This window comes from Aphidius gifuensis, linkage group LG6, assembly GCF_014905175.1.
Source record: "Aphidius gifuensis isolate YNYX2018 linkage group LG6, ASM1490517v1, whole genome shotgun sequence".
Lineage (NCBI taxonomy): Eukaryota > Metazoa > Arthropoda > Insecta > Hymenoptera > Braconidae > Aphidius > Aphidius gifuensis.
Genome location: NC_057793.1, coordinates 14029002 through 14045644, shown reverse-complemented (window position 1 = coordinate 14045644; position 16643 = coordinate 14029002).

Sequence of the window (16643 nt, the reverse complement as noted above, 5' to 3'; positions counted from 1 at the left end):
GGACATTTTCTATTTATAGTAAATACATAATATACGTGTCATTTTATTTTTTAAAAATAAAAATGTCCAAAAAATACATGTAAATTTATTTTTAAATAATACAAATGTCCAAGAAAAAGCAGTAGCTAAGAAAAGGATGTAGCTAAGGAATTAAGGTTGCCAAAAAATTATGTTTCAAGGAAATAATGTTGCTTAAAATATAATTCTTCGGCAACCTTAATTCCTTAGCTACATCTTTTCCTTAGCTACTGCTTTTCCTTGGACCTTTTTGATTTTTTTCATAAATAAAATACATGTAAATTTATTTTTTAATGATACAAATGTCCAAGGAAAAGCAGTAGCTAAGAAAAAGATGTAGCTAAGAAATGAATGTTGCCAAAAAATTATGTTTTAAGGAATTAATGTTGCTTTAATTCTAAATAACTAATTTTTTAAATAAATAAAAATCCCAAGGAAAAATAGTAGCTAAGGAATTACAGTTGCCAAAGAAATTCTTTTTTAAGCAACATTAATTCCTTAGCTACATCTTTTCCTTAGCTACTGCTTGTTTTTGGAATTTTTATTTATTTAATAAATGAATTACATGTATTTATCGGATAAAAAAAAATTGTAGCACGAAGGTTCCACTTTTATTCGTAGGAGGCGCTAGGAACGCAAAGTAAGATACCCCGATGTATGAAACCGATGATGTAAGAAACGGTATCTTACATGGTATCTTACATGTAAGATACCAAGGTATCTTTCTTACCCAACACTGACTCACTCTAATGATACATGGCGAATGATAATGGAGATGTATCATACTGTATGATACAGTGTATGATACTACTGTATGATACACCGGTATCATACCTACCCAACACTGCAGTCCAATTCACAAGGCATTACAATTTAGGGCTTTTTTTCACCATTCACGGCGCTTGTGAAGCTTTTGTATGTAAAATCTATATGAAAGAAATTTTTACTAGCGCCATCAGCGGCAAAAAAAAGCCCTAATGAGAACGATTTGCCCCGTGAATACGGGTGCTGATGGAACTATCTTTTTTCCAGCACCCGCACCCGTATTAACAGGGCAAATTTTATACAATTTAGAGCTTTTTTTTGCCACTGATGGCGCTTATAAATTTTTTTTTATATAGATTTTACATATAAAAGCTCCACGAGCGTCACCGGTGGATGAAAAAAGCCCTAAATTGTAATGCCCTGTGAATACGGGTGCCGTATTCAGAGGATGTTCTCATTAGGGCGTTTTTTTTCCGATGGTGGCGTTTGTGGAGCTTTTCTATGTGAAATCTATATAAAAAAAATTTTGTCAAGCGCTATCAGCGGAAAAAAAAACCCTAATGAGAACAATTTTGCCCCGTAAATACGGCAGTCCAATTCACAGCAGTCCAATTCACAGGGCATTACAATTTAGGGCTTTTTTCATGACAATGTAATTCATGACTAGAGAGCTCATTTTTTTTGTGTTACGTTGGAGTTCACATCGATCATATGTATGTATATGATTATGACTTTATGAGTTATGACATATGTATGTCTATTGTAAATAATTGGAGCGATTAGAGCCATACTGACTCAAGCTTGAAAATAAAATTTGGAAAAAATGATGAATTAGTATAAGAGAAAGCAATATTAATATGATCTTCGAAAAAAAACTTGTTTTGGTAACCTATCATTATTAGGATATTTATGAATTTTTTTCCTTTTGTAGACGGACAATTTATAATTTGTTTCATCGCATTATTTTGTAAATTGTAAGTTCCCTAAAATAATTTAAATAAAGTTCTGTCATCTAACGTACGTATCAAATGAATTGGATACTTTACTAATCATATTATTTCTTCTCGTATTATAAATACGTAATATTCTATGTTTATCTTCTTCTTCATGTTCTTCTACATTATTCAAGTGCGCTCCAACAATAGCAAACACATGATAAACCAAGTACAATGACAGATTAAGCACACCTTTGTTGTTTATAAATAGTCGTATATGATCGATGTGAACTCCAACGTAACACAAAAAAAATCATATATGTATTACTAATATTACATATCCATAGTATTACATATATGGAAAAAATGAGCTCTCTAGTCATGAATTACATTTAGCATAGAGCAAGGTCCCTAGAATGATTCCCAATATACAAGTATCTATAATTAACAAATTAAATTCAATTCAACGTCAGACAATGTCAAATATAAACATTGATAAACATGTGTGAATGTGTGTGACTGTCCACGCATTATATATAATACTAAAGTATTATATATATGGTCCACGCATGCATACGTACCTACCTTGTGTACATATACGCATGCACACAACTACTGATCCCCAATATGGCGTCCCAAATTCTAGCTTCGGATGACCTGTCTAAATCCAGTAACTCATCTAGGGACCTTGGCATAGAGGTTTGACAAGAAGTTTTTCAAGCGCCGCCATCGGAAAAAAAGGCCCTAAAGTGTAAAATTTATTTTGCCCTGTGAATTGGACTGCGGCAGTCCAATTCACAGGGCAAATTTTTTACAATTTAGGGCTTTTTTTTGCCGCTGATGGCGCTTGTAAAATTTTGTTCATATAGATTTTACATACAAAAGCTCCACAAGCGCCGCCAGTGGAGGAAAAAAGCCCTAAATTGTAATGCCCTGTAAATTGGACTGCTGGTGCTGCACCCGTATTCAGTGTTGTGTTTGTATAATACCGCAGTATCATACCGGTCGTAAACCTCGGTATAATACTGGTATTATACCGCGGAGGTTTCATACTTTCATACCACGTTAGCAACGCCATCTGTAGGAATTTTCGTATATTACGTCACACACCATTTTTAATTGCTCATAATTTAAATTTAAGAATATCATTCCTTTAATTATAGCATAATAGTAATAATCTTCATCCTTTTCTCAGACATTTGTCAGTAGTAATAAATCTATTGAATATATTAAAAGCTATTGACAAATGTCTAAGGAAAGGATGTGGCTTACCTGTTCATTTCTTTGGCTCAATTAATTCTTTATAAATCAACATGTGGCAACACCCTTTGTTACGTACCAAGTTGAAAAATTAAAATTTAACTATGAAATAACAAGAAAAAGAAAGAATATGTAAAATCAAAATTAAATAACCAAATAATCATAGAATAAATAATATAAATCAACTTGGTATTTCACGTTAAAATTAAAAATCCTCTTATTTTGTTATTCCCTACAGGGTAACGGGTTAGGAGGGAATGTGTATGATTGTAGATGTACCTTGATGTAAGAATAATCCGAAACAATTGTTGAGAGCGTGTCAATCTGGATGGTCGCCTGTTGATGTTTGTAGTCTCGAATAATCCAAATGGTAAATTAAACTCGAAGCACAGAAAACAACACCCCGGAGAAATGTCACAGTCAATAATTTTTATATAGGATTAGGGAAGGTTAAATAACACAGGAAATAATAATTTATCACAAGAATTAATTAGTTTAAATTCACTCGAAAAATGTTATTTATTTAAAACGTAAAAGTTCAATTGATTTTATTCAATTTTTATCAGATGTAATTGATTTAATTTTAATCTTAATTTTGAATTTTTAATTTAGTTTCAATGATTTGAATAGAACGAAAGTTGTCGCAAGAGTGACGCTCTTTAATATTAAAAATAAAATTATTCCCATAAAAATTTAATTATTAGGTAGGGATGAAAAGTGGTACCATAGTTGAACCAATCGGATTTAAGGGTTCCCATGGTAGTCAGCATTTATTAATTTGCTTAAACATTTTGTTAATAATAATTTAATAATTTTAACGGATGTAAGATCTCGAGTTGCAAAGGTGACTTTGAAATGTGTTCATAAAATGATTTTAAATAAAAATTTATAATATTGTGAGAAACAAGTAAAATGATGATTTTGATTAAAAAGCATAAAAATAATTTTAGAAAATAAAAAAAAGAAAGATGTTATTTGCTGACTCGGTATCTCCATGTGTTAAATCTATTAAATTATTATTTTATTTATTAATTATAAATTATTTTAATACCAAGACGTAACACCCTTCCTTAGTTTTTTTTCCATAGATTTTTATTTATTTATTTATGTAAAAACCTATTGGAAAAATGTCTATGGACAGAATGTTGTTTACATGTTAATTCATAAAATATTAATTTAGCCAAAGAAATTTCCCATAGCTTTTTATTAATTTGAATAAATAAAAAGCTATAGGGAAAATGGTAGCTAAGGAAAGGAAGTTGTCACATGTTAATTTATACGAAATGAAATTTGCCAAAGAAATAAACATGCAGGCAACATCCGTTCCTTAGCTTATATTTTTCCCATAGCTTTTTATTTGATTAAATTAATAAATGGTCATAGGAAAAATCGTAGCTAAGGAAAGGAAGTTGTCACATGTTAATTTATACGAAATTAATTTCGCCAAAGAAATAAACATGCAGGCAAAATCCTTTCCTTAGCTAATATTTTGCGCATAGCTTTTTATTAATTTAACAAAATAAATGGTCATAGGAAAAGTGGTAGCTAAGGAAAGGAAGTTGCCACATGTTAATTTATGCGAGATTAATTTTTCCAAAGAAATTAACATGCAGGCAACATCCTTTCCTTAGCTACCATTTTTCCTATGACCATTTATTTATTTAAATAAATAAAAAGCTATGGGAAAAATGGTAGCTAAGGAAAGGATGTTAATTACTTTGGCTGAATTAATTCTTTAGAAATTAACAGGGAAGCTACATCCGTTTCTTAGCCATTTGTCAATAGCTTATTATCTGTTTTAATAAATTGAAATACATTACTGTTGTTGTTTTTATAATCAAATATTGTTCATATTATTTGTTTATTCTGTAATACATCTATTAATATATCAACAAAAAATTTGACATTCGAGAGTTTTATGCTGGTATGGTAGACAATTTTGATGCCATAGGGGGCGTTCCTGAGTTTCATACTTTTATACTTTCATACCGATATTAAACCCAAAAATCGACCATTTACCCAACACTGCCCGTATTCAGCAGTCTACTTCACAGGGCATTACAATTTAGGGCTTTTTTTCACCACTCACGGCGCTTGTGAAGCTTTGGTATGTAAAATGTATATAAAAAAGATTTTTACAAGCGCCATCAGCGGTAAAAAAAAGCCTTTAATTGTAAAAAATTTGCCCTGTGAATTGGACTGCTGGGGTTCACATCGATGCGTATATTTAATACCATGGAGGTGAATAAAGAGTGTAAGCTTTGCTTTTTTACTGAGGCCGACATTTCGGATTAAATGAGGGCGCTGGGATCGGACTCGAACGACAGTATCACGTGTAATCTTTTATCTTTAAACATAGTTGTACAGGCTAGAGTGAATAAGAATATTTTGTTCTGTCTTTTTTTTTGGTCAAGGGCTGATGTCAGCGCTGCAGCTGGTAGTTTTTCGAACTGACTTACTCCGAAATTGAGGTTTCAGTGACAGCCTATGCTTTAACACAGTAAAAAAGCAAAGTATTGTTGTTGATGGTCGCCCAGCTTACGGTTACTTTAGTGAGCGACGTACGGTTGTTTGAATTGTACAGCACAAAATCTTTCAATATAGGTCTATCTATATCATCACTGTAAATAAACAATATTTTTGGCAATCATACAGTGATGATATAGATAGGCACCTGTATTGAGATTTTGTGCCTTTGTAGTTCTTCAAACAACCGTACGTCGCTAGCGCCATAAGTGAGCCGTAAGTGAGACGGAACTGAGCCGAGACGACCATCGAACACAGCTATTCCTTATTCACCTCCATGATTTAATACTACTATAGTATACACGACATTGATGATTTTGAGCACCAGTGTTGGGTAAATGGGCGATTTTTCGAGTTATTTACATTACATATAATTTACATTTAATTTTCGTCAAAAACGTAAATAATGTAAATTTTCCATACCTAGCCCTACCTGACGCCAAATAACCTGTTGTTGTAAACAAAAAAAAAACATGTCAATGTCATCTAGCTTTTTTGTGAGAATAAATACAATAATAGATAAATGAACGAACGATCATAATTATTAGATGAGTTTATATAATATCGTTCATTATAATATTCTAATCAATAGCATAAACAAAAAAATTTAGTAATATGTGTGCCAAAAAAAGAAAAGTTAGTTAAAAAACTTAAAAAATAAGCAGAATTTTTGCATATTAATTTTTTTAATAATTACGATTATTTAACTGAATGTGAATAAATTTATCGTTTTTTTAATTACCTTGAAAATGACTTATGATACATTTTTTGGCTAGTCTTATAATTGAAAAATTTTATACGACTTTGCATGAACCAAGAATTTTATATTAATATTACACAAGAAAAAAATAATAATTTTGTATCAGATATTTATTAACTACATGTTATATTATTATTTGGTGTTCTGTAGAAAAAGTTATAATATCTTTATATTATCTTTGATTAATTATTGAAATATTCATTATCTGTATTATGCACAAAAAATTAAAGTTAAGCCAAATTTTTATTCAGCTATTAATAATATTTATATATTTGTATTTAACGACGTTTAGTATTTTTTTTATTTAAACAACTATAAAATACGTCTTAAGTACAGTCTTTCGGTTATTAAAAGTCACAAGTAACATTGAATGAAATAAAATAATAATGAGATCGAATAAAATTAATAATTTATTATTTTCATATTAAAATTGTTTACAATTTTAACACCTGACATTGTTGACAATTTTTTTAAAATAACAAAAGAACAAATTTATGCTAATTAGAAAATATAATAACAACAAATAACAATAAACATCGAGAGTAATGAAAACGTGAAACATATGTTTGCAAAATGGCTACGAAATACATAGTTCCAGACTCTCCACGGCGAGGCGCGCAAGTCGTGTAATTTACCATGTACAAAACAAGGTGTAAATTACATTGTAAATTACAATGGGTTTCATACCTACCCAACACTGATCGTTATTGTGGGACCCGCAATAACTCCCGCAATACGGGACCAAGAAATATTATAATTGTTTTCTGTAAATATTATTATATACTTTCCCTGGCAGAACTGGCGTGATCGCTTTTGTCGCCAAAGCCAGAGCAAAACCAAAGCAAAGCCAGAGATAATAAATACAGAATATTAACGATATCAAACGTTAATTTGGGCTTTATATAGATATATTATTTGAATTCAATTATTATTTAAATTATTTTTAGCAATAATATTGATGTAAAGAGATAAATATAAGTAGAATAAGTAATGTAAAAGTTGACAGATTTTGACGTTTTGAGGTTGACTTGAATCGACTAAACACAAAAATCCCTAGCGTGAAGCAATAGTAAATCCAGACCTTTTTCAGAGTAAAGCCAGACTTGTAAAAAAAACATTTATTTATAACAATATCACTAATTATTAATAAACAATAATAAATTAATAAATTTTAATGACTTTTAGAGACTTTTTTATTATTAAAATTAATTTTTCGCTTAAAAAAAAAAAAAAAAACACATCAATCTCTGGCAATACAAAAGCCAGAGGAAAGCCAGAGTAAAGCCAGAGTAAAACCAGACAAAAGCCAGAGCAAAGCCAGAGTAAAGCCAGACTTGTAAAAAAGACATTTATTTATAACAATACCCTGGTGAAAATATTTCTCCGCGATTTCTCCTGAATTTCTCCGCATTTACTCCGAATTGGTCCGTGATTACTCCGAATTTCTCCCAAATTGACCCATGCGGAGAAATGAGTGGAGAAAGGTATCAAAATTTTTTTCCGAATTTTCTCCGAATCGACTTGGTTGGAGAAACGTTCGGAAATATTTTTCCACGATGAGAATACGCGGAGAAACATGTGAAAAAAAAAATTTACCGCGGAGAAATTTTTTACGAATTTTCTTCAAATTGATTTGGGCGGAGAAACGTTCGGAAATATTTTTCCGCGATAAGAGTACGCGGAGAAACGTGTAAAAAAAAAAAATTATCACAGAGAAATTCTTCTGAAATCAACGACGAGGAGAAATTTTTCCACTTATTAGCCACATTCATCAATTTGATGAAACGATCACGGGAGTTTTGTAGACTAAGTACCTCAGGTATATCAACTTTTTTGAAAAAAAGTGTCTTCGAATTTTCATTTTTTTCAGAAAAAATAAACATCATTATGCTTTGCGTTATGTAACAATTAATAATTAGTCATTTTTTTTTTAAATAATTGAAAATTGAAAAAGTTGGAAAAAAATTGAACAAATGGTGGAGAAAGTTGGAGAAAGGGTGGAGAGATTCTTCCGCCATTTCTCCAACCGTGTGAAAAAATAATTTTACTGCTGAGAAATTTTTTCTAAAATCAACGAAGAGGAGAAATTTTTCTTTCGTTTCTCCGAATCAACTTGGGTAAGGGAACATTCGGAAATATTTCTCCGCGAAAAGAAACACACGCGGAGAAACATGTGAAAAAAATAATTTTACCGCGGGGAAATTCTTCCGAAATCAACGACGAGGAGAAAATTGTTCCACTCCTTTTTCCGCATGGGTCAATTTGGGAGAAATTCGGAGTAATCGCGGAGAAATTCGGAGTAACTGCGGAGAAATTCGAAGTAATCACGGAGAAATTCGGAAAAATTCGGAGAAATATTTTCACCAGGGATAGCACTAACTATTAATAAACAATAATAAATTAATAAATTTTAATGACTTTTAGAGACTTTTTTATTATTAAAATTAATTTTTCGCTTAAAAAAAAAAAAAAAAACACATCAATCTCTGGCAATACAAAAGCCAGAAGAAAGCCAGAGTAAAGCCAGAGTAAAACCAGACAAAAGCCAGAGCAAAGCCAGACTTGTAAAAAAGACATTTATTTATAACAATATCACTAATTATTAATAAACAATGATAAATTATAAATGAATTTTAATGACTTTTAGAGACTTTTTTATTATTACAATTAATTTTTCGCTTAAAAAAAAAAAAAAAAACACATCAATCTCTGGCAATACTAAAGCCAGAGGAAAGCCAGAGTAAAGACAGACTTGTTAAAAAGACAATTATTCATAACAATAGCACTAACTATTATAATAAACAATATTAAATTGATAAATTTCAATGACTTTTAGAGACTTTTTTATTAATATAATTGATTTTTAGCGTAAAAAAAAAAAAAAAAAAAAACATCAAGTCTGGCTTAACTCTGGCTTTACTCTGGCTTTTGTATTGCCAGAGATTGATGTGTTTTTTTTTTTTTTTTTAAGCGAAAAATTAATTTTAATAATAAAAAAGTCTCTAAAAGTCATTAAAATTTATTAATTTATTATTTTTTATCAATAGTTAGTGCTATTGTTATAAATAAATGTCTTTTTTTCAAGTCTGGCTTTATTCTGGCTTTGCTCTGGCTTTTGTCTGGTTTTACTCTGGCTTTACTCTGGCTTTCTTCTGGCTTTTGTATTGCCAGAGATTGATGTGTTTTTTTTTTTTTTTTTAAACGAAAAATTAATTTTAATAATAAAAAAGTCTCTAAAAGTCATTAAAATTTATTAATTTAATATTGTTTATTAATAATTAGTGATATTGTTATAAATAAATGTTTTTTTTACTATGTCTGGCTTTACTCTGGTAAAGGTCTGGATTTACTATTGCTTCACGCTAGGGATTTTTGTGTTTAGTCGATTCAAGTCAACTTTAAAACGTCAAAATCTATCAACTTTTACATTACTTGTTCTACTTATATTTATCTCTTTACATCAATATTATTGCCAAAAATAAGTTAAATAGTAATTGAATTTAAATAATATATCTATATAAAGCCCAAATTAACGTTTGATATCGTTAATATTCTGTATTTATTATCTCTGGCTCTGCTCTGGTTTAGCTCTGGCTTTGGCGACAAAAGCGATATATCGTTTTCTTCTGGCTTAGCTTTCACCATTTCCGCCAGGGTTACTTATTCATTAAGGGATTACCTCGGCCAAATTTTGCGGTATAGGAGAGGGGATAAAGCCTATGTTTAATACATTGGTCTGAAAGCCATTGCCAACCTCAAAAAGATGAATTTTTTATTTTTTTTTTTCGATGAAACAATAGTTTTTTGAAATAATTTTTGTATAATAACCTAATATTATTAATCCCTGAAATATAATTGATCAACTTTTTATTCTTTTAAACATTTATTCAATAGTTTAAAAAAATGTGTAAATCGTGAAACACCGCAAAAAAAAAAAAACAGTTGGTTGTACTGAGAGTGCGGTTGTGTTAGTGTATGATATAGCTGCTGTGGCAGTATGTGTGTATCAATGTGGGATTTATTACTGGCGTTTTTAAACCTACGCGCCACAACATGGCGGATCACTATTCGGTGTTGCCAAGCGTACATTAGAATATAGTAGACGTCATATATACTGCTCGATTAGATGAATTTTTTCATACTTTAATTATTAATTATAAAAAAACTAAGCTCCAAACCTCTTCAATTTTTTTTCCATACGTTTTGTTTTGTTTCACTTCATAGCCCAATAGGTTTTTTTTCACGATGTCATTATTTCGATTAAAGATATCGGTATTTTAATGGACTTTTTTTTGACAAAAATCGTATTCTCCATAAGAGCCCATGTTAAAAGTTGTCAACTTTGAAAATTAATAAAAAAATAACGAGCTTCCAAACAATTACCAAAAAATTACATAAAATGTATCAGTATTTCAAGAATCTACTGTAAAAATTTCGAAGCATTCTCATTATTAGTGACTGGCCGAGGTAATCCCTTAAATGCAATAATATAATAATAAGGCATCTTTGAACTTGAATTTAATTTTCTTCGTTGAGAACCCAACTGAAATTAAAGAAAAATATGTCAAATATGAACTTAAAAAACGTGTGTAAAAAAAATTATACCTATTTAATTATCAAAATAAAACTGTTCATACTCCATAAGTAAAACATAATTGAATTACTTATTTGCTATACTCACAGATGTATTTTTAATGTTCTTGGATGTCATTTTGTTATGTGGTTATGCAAAAATATTTTTTTCAAACGTTATACTTGTTAAATGATTATTGTTTAATAATTTAATTTTTTATTGTTTATTGATATAACATGGAAACATCAATTAACAGCTTGCTTTTTGTTGACGGCCGGTAAAGAAGAGGTTCTAAAACTGGCGGTGGACTAAATTACATAAGTTACAGTAATTTACATGTAATGTAATAAAGTCAAAAATCGGCCAATGCAAAGACCCATCACTGATAACGATTCGCCACAAGAAATGTTAGTCGCAATAGAAAAAAATGAAGGTGCTTGTTGTTGCTTTTATGTGAAGCTGCTATAATCGTATGCAAAATGCGAAAATAAGGTAAAATTTACGTGAAAGCAACAACAACCGCCTTCATGTTTCTTATCGCGACCAAAATTTCTTGTCGGCGAATCATTATTGCTGCACCCGTATTCACAGGGCATTACAATTTAGGGCTTTTTTCATCCACCGGTGGCGCTTGTGGAGCTTTTATATGTAAAATCTATATAAAAAAAATTTTATAAGCGCCATCAGTGGCAAAAAAAAGCCCTAAATTGTATAAAATTTGCCATGTGAATACGGGTGCGGGACCCGCAATAACTCCAGCAGTGATGGGTAAATGGTCGATTTTTGAGGTTTCTTACACTTACAGTAAGATACTGTAAGAAACTGTAAGATACCTGAGACGCCATTTTTGAACATTCTTACCGACTGTCGACTCGACAATTAGCTGTCATTGCTCGATATATGTTGGTACATGTATTTTATTTGTTAAATAAATATATAAGATATCAAGGAGAAGCAGTGGCTAAGAAAAGATATAGCTCAGAAATTAATGTTGCTAAACAATTATGTTTTAAGGAATTAATGTTGCTTGAAACAGAATTTTTTTGGCAACTGTAATTCCTTAGCGACATCTTTTCCTTAGCTACTGCTTTTCCTTGGACAGTTTTATTTATCAAATAAATAATATGCATGTAATTTTATTTGAAATAAATAAAAATGTTTAAGGAAAAGCAGTAGCTAAGGAAAAGATGTAGCTAAGGAATTAAGGTTGTCAAAGAATTATATTTTAGGCAACATTATTTCCTTGAAACATAATTTTTTGGCAACCTTAATTCCTTAGCTACATCTTTTCCTTGAAACATAATTCTTTGGCAACCTCAATTCCTTAGCTACATCTTTTCCTCGGACACTGCTTTTCCTTGGACATTTGTATTTTAAAAAAATAAATTTACATGTATTTTATTCATAAAATAAATAAAAATGTCCAAGGAAAAGCAGTAGCTAAGGAAAAGATGCGTGGCTAAGGAATTACAGTTGCTCAAAAAATAATTCCTTATACCCACTGTAGCAACTGTAATTCCTTAGCTCCATCTTTTCCTTAGCTACTGCTTGTTCTTGGGATTTTTATTTATTTAATAAATAAATGACATGTATTCATCGAATAAAAAAAATTTGTGGCATGAAGGTTCCACTAAAAAATCATAGAAGACGCTGGGAACGCAGTGTAAGATACCTTGATGTATGAAACCAATGATGTAAGATACAGTATCTTACATGGTATCTTACCCATGTAAGATACCAAGGTATCTTACCTACCCAACACTGAACTCCAGCACCCGTATTCAGAGGATGTTCTCATTAGGGCTTTTTTTTCCGATGGCGGCGCTTGTGAACTTTTTATATAGATTTTACATAGAAAAGCTTCACAAGCGCCACCATCGGAAAAAAAACGCCCTAATGAAAACATCCTCTGAATACGGGTGCAGGGGTATGTTCCAAAACCTGGTTCGGTGCGGTATATCAAGATGGCAGCGATTCAAATCAAATATATGAAAATTTTAAACACCCCTATAAACTTTTTTATATTAGTGTCAGTTGATGTATTTTTCGGTAGAGGAAGGAGAATAATATTAGTTAGTTATTTTTCATTCTTACCAATAATAAGTATTAGCGATAAACTTATTATTGCGATAAAAAAAATGGCAAAAAAAACACTGAAATCCGCCATCTTGATATACCGAACCGAACGAAGGTTTCGGAACGTACCCCTGCAATACGGGACCAAGAATAGCACCCCAGGTATAGCAGTGCGCAGCCTGGTTTGGCCGCTGTGAATCGACCAATCAAAAGGTCACCGTCTTGCCACAAAAATGGATGACTTTATGCGCGCGCGATACAAATTTGTTAAGAAAATTTTCAAGTTTTTTTTGAATTTTTCAAAAGTTATCATATTTATTCAACTAGATTTGGTATATTTTATAATGATTCACATACATCAAAAATAAAAATTAATTATTTACATAGAATAAATAAATCCAAGTATAATAAATACAACACAACTTCTATTGTTTGTGGCATAAAAAAAACAACAATAATAAAAATATTATAATTTCTTTAGGCATGTGGCCACTAGCATAGTTTTTCGACCAAGTTCTATGCCATAGCACATGTGTCACTATATCTCACTAAAAATCTACTAGAAAATGGCCGCTGAGGACTATGTTGAAAAAATACTACACGCAGCATTTTCAGCATAGAACCGCTAACTTCACACTTGTTTTTTTGGATACAGCCAACATTAAAAAAATACAACAACATCGGTTAGCGTTATTAATAAATTTGTTTGTTTATATTTACACATGTATAGTACATATGTATAATGATTGACTGTCAAAGTATCAAATTGTCAACAAATAAGAAATGTTATATTTTTATTTATTTTTTATTTGTTTCCCCTGGTGAAAATAATATGGCGGATTATGTCATAATATGCCATAATATGCCATAAAATGGCAGGAAAATTATGGCATATTATGGCATAATATGACATAATCTGACATCTTCTGTCATTATTACTTTTCAGAATTTGTCGGAAAATGCCAGAATTTCTAAGGTTATTTGGACTTCCGACAAATTCCGATAAATTCTTACATAATTTTTTTTTGGGGATTATGACATATTATGACATAATGCGCCATTTTTTAACGTCAATTTATGGCATTTTATGTCATAATATGACATAATTTACGAACTTCTTATGGCATTCTATGGCATAATATGACATAATCCGCCAACTTTTTATAGCAATTTATGGCACATTATGTCATAATATGGCATAATCCGCCGCAACTTTTTATGGCATTTTATGGCATCTGGAAAATTTCTGATATTTATTAAACATAACTATTTACGTATTATTCATTTTTACTTCTTTCAAACAATTACGGGAAACATTGATTAATTAAAGTTTTGTATTATTATATCGTCATATTTTTTGGATATGAATATGATGGATCCATATCGTATATATAAGAACTAGTTGTGAGATGACCACATGCGAGAAACTTCAAAAAGCAATGTACAAGAAGAAATGTAAAAAAAATGGTATCACCCAAAAAATTTCTTGCGTAATAATTTAATAACAAAGTCACATAATTAAAACAATGACGTGACCGAGAAGAAAATATTATTTACTAAAAAAACTATTATCAAAATGATTTTGCCATTACAAACTTTTTAGATGCCATATTCTGACATATTCTGACATATTCTTACATGATTTTTGGATGCCAGAATATGCCATTTTCTGTGCAAATGAATTTTTGTCGGAATATGCCATATTCTGACATATTCTTACATGATTTTTGGATGCCAGAATATGCCATTTTCTGACAAATAAATTTTGTTGGAATATGTCAGAATATTATGACATATTCTGATATATGCTCACATGATTTTTGGATGCCATCATGGTAGAAGTACTACAGGTATGGCAGTAGTCCATGCTTTTTTCGTCGCGTTCTGCGCAGCCTTATTTTTTCAACCAATCAACAACGCGCCATCGAGCTGTTTTGCTTTTCTTTCTAACACGCAATCTCTATTATAAGAGCCTCTCTCTCTAACATACTGTTTTGACAACTATTTTTTATATTGTTGTAAATACTAATAAATATATGTGGAGCATGTTTATAAAAAATAAAAAAAATAAAAAAACCAAGACAGTTTAACAAATAAATTATAATATTTTCATTATTGTTGTTTTTTTTATGCCACAAACAATAGAGGTTGTGTTGTATTTATTATACTTGGATTTATTTATTTAATATAAATAATTCATTTTTATTTTTGATGTATGTGAATCATTATAAAATATACCAAATTTAGTTGAATAAATATGATAACTTTTGAAAAATTTAAAAAAAACTTGAAAATTTTCTTAACAAATTTGTATCGCGCGCGCATAAAGTCTTCCATTTTTGTGGCGAGAAGGCGACCTTTTGATTGGTCGATTCACAGCGGCCAAACCAGGCTGCGCACTGCCATACCTGTAGTATTTCTACCATGGATGCCATAATATGCCATTTTCTCGCAAATGAATTTTGTCGGAATATATCAGAATATGGCATATTCTTACATGATTTTTGGATGCCAGAATATGCCATTTTCTGGCAAATGAATTTTGTCGGAATATGTCAGAATATGCCATATTCCGACATATTCTCACATTATTTTTGGATGCCAGAATATGCCATTTTCTGACAAATAAATTTTGTCGGAATATGTCAGAATATATTATGACATATTCTGACATATTCTTACATGATTTTTGGATGCCAGAATATACCATTTTCTGGCAAATGAATTTTTGTCGGAATATGGCATATTTTGTCATATTATGTCAGATTATGTCATATTATGCCATATTATGACATAATCCGCCAAATTATTTTCACTCGGGTCGAAACAAAATGGCACAGCCATGGTAGAAGTACTACAGGTATGGCAGTAGTCCATGCTTTTTTCGTCGCGTTCTGCGCAGCTTTATTTTTTCAACCAATCAAGAACGCGCCATCGAGCTGTTTTGCTTTTCTTTCTAACACGCAATCTCTATTATAAGATCCTCTCTCTCTAACATACTGTTTTGACAACTATTTTTTATATTGTTGTAAATACTAATAAATATATGTGAAGCATGTTTATAAAAAATCAAAAAAATAAAAAAACCAAGACAGTTTAACAAATAAATTATAATATTTTCATTGTTGTTGTTTTTTTTGATGCCACAAACAATAGAGGTTGTGTTGTATTTATTATACTTGGATTCATTTATATTATATAAATAATTAATTTTTATTATTGATGTATGTGAATCATTATAAAATATACCAAATCTAGTTGAAGAAATATGATAACTTCTGAAAAATTAAAAAAAAAATTGAAAATTTTCTTAACGAATTTGTATCGCGCGCGCATAAAGTCTTCCATTTTTGTGGCGAGAAGGCGACCTCTTGATTGGTCAATTCACAGCGGCCAAACCAGGCTGCGCACTGCCATACCTGTAGTATTTCTACCATGGGCACAGCTGAAACAATTTCAAAAAACGATTAAAACGCCGCCCTATAGCCGTCATATGTGAACTATTTCTGCCATATCGCTACACTGCAAAAACTGCGCCTTTGGATTCTAGGCACCGCAGTCCAATTCACAGGGCAAATTCTTTACAATTTAGGGCTTTTCTTTGCCGCTGATGGCGCTTGTAAAAATTTTTTTTATATAGATTTTACATACAAAAGCTTCACAAGCGCCGTGAGTGGTGGAAAAAAGCCCTAAATTGTAATGCCCTGTGAATTGGACTGCTGTTCTATTG